Source organism: Pyxicephalus adspersus, chromosome 12 (genome assembly GCF_032062135.1).
Source record: "Pyxicephalus adspersus chromosome 12, UCB_Pads_2.0, whole genome shotgun sequence".
In the NCBI taxonomy this organism is placed as follows: domain Eukaryota; kingdom Metazoa; phylum Chordata; class Amphibia; order Anura; family Pyxicephalidae; genus Pyxicephalus; species Pyxicephalus adspersus.
Window position 1 is genome coordinate 8,626,132 of NC_092869.1, and position 1,700 is coordinate 8,627,831.

Sequence of the window (1,700 nt, forward strand, 5' to 3'; positions counted from 1 at the left end):
ACTTTTCTTTTAGATATCCCTAACCTCAATCCACAGGTAAGGGAACCCCTAGTAACATTTGAAGGAACCTTGCTTGAGAATAGTTGTTCGACCATATACCATTTTTGCATTTACAAGTAACTATAAAGTAAAATGTAGACACCCCTACAATTCATCAGACTGGCACCTAATGAACTCAGACTCAGGCCATGGCACCAAACACAATAGCTAAACAACCAAACATCCAACTTTCAGTTTTACATCAGTAGGAAAAAAATGGAAGTAATAGACTGGCTGATAGTGAGAACAGCAAAACTGACATATTTTGATAAATGAAGCCTACTCTGGTAATAATAGAATGTTATCAGGTTTCTGCTTTTCTTGGAATCTAAATAAAGGTTTAAAGACAAGGAAGTAAAGGTTGAGCAATGCCACAAAAGGTATTAGGGACATTTTCCTCTTCCTCGTTTTGCAATACATTTAGTTAACATAAGTGTTCAGAAGTGTGGGAAAAAAAAGGAGTTAGTTTAATCAAGAGTAGAGAGCACTTTTTATTTTCCTTAAACGTTTTCTTTAGTCCATTCTGATCTACCTGTGCTGCACATACCAGACACAGAAATGGGGTGCCACTTGGCTATATGTATATGGTGGCATAAAAGTCAACTTACCTTGGAAGCTTGCTATAATGGAGTAACTCCTAACAATTTACAGCTAGTACACCACATGATATATAGATGGGTATCAAGTTGGATTTGAGCATCATTTCTCAACCAGGGCTCCATGGAACCTTTGGGTTGCTAGGGGTTCCTTGAGCAATGAGCAGTTTGGGTCTCCCATTCAGTTTACTTGATATCATGATTATTGTGGCTATTCATAAGGGTGACATTCTTCCTACTGACTACTACACTAATATATGGTGTGCTGTGATTGTAGTCATTATAGGGCTTTTCATGAAGACCTTGAAGTTATTTCAAGTGTTCTCCTCATGTTACCCTTGAGTATTGTGCGACATGTTGTAACACCGAGTTGTAACAGATGACAGGTTATCCATAAGGGGTTATTTACCCTGCAGACATCAAATCTTTTTAAAATAAAACTATAGTAATTTATATTTTTTTGAGTCATTACTCTATGCAGGAACCCATTCACTCTAATAACGCAAAGATACAAAAAGTAAACAAAATAGGGTTTTTATTCAACGTAGCCAAAAAAAGGGGAAAAAAACCTGTTAGCACCATATTGTTAACTATGGTTATTAATAACTGGTACTCCTTGACTGCGGACTAAAGTCAAGAAATACAATCAATTCTCTAAAGGTTAATATAACCCAAGTAACATTTGAAAATTAGGGGGAAAAAGAACAATAGACTAGTGAGAATAAAAAGCCAAAGACAGCTTTTCTTCCCACTTGGTAATTAAAACAAAAACTTTTCAGCAAGAAATTTAGAGAGACATTTAATGGGACTTTCTAGAAGAGTTTTAGTGATTGAATACATTAGCGTCTGCATTCAAAGATTAAGTGTAAAAGAATATCTGTCAACCGAAAGACCTCATGAAGTTTTCCAGAAAGTGAAACTGGCCAGTCCATCAGAAATATCATGCAAAATGGCTGCTTTCATATTGACAAAGAAAAAAGGGTTCAACATCTTCCACCAGTTTTAAGATGGGACGGTTTACAGATGACAAATGTACACAGATTCACCAAACTGTACATATGTACA

The 1,700-nt window shown here is 35.9% G+C and overlaps 1 protein-coding gene across 1 annotated transcript in view; it reads right to left on the reverse strand.

The window, feature by feature from the left end:
- Window positions 1–1,153: 1,153 nt before the first annotated feature.
- The window catches only part of MCL1 (MCL1 apoptosis regulator, BCL2 family member), a gene marked incomplete in the record, with an annotated part of 5,738 nt that continues 5,191 nt past the window's right edge, over window positions 1,154–1,700 (reverse strand). Inside the window, 1 exon segment of the mRNA XM_072427831.1 lies at window positions 1,154–1,700.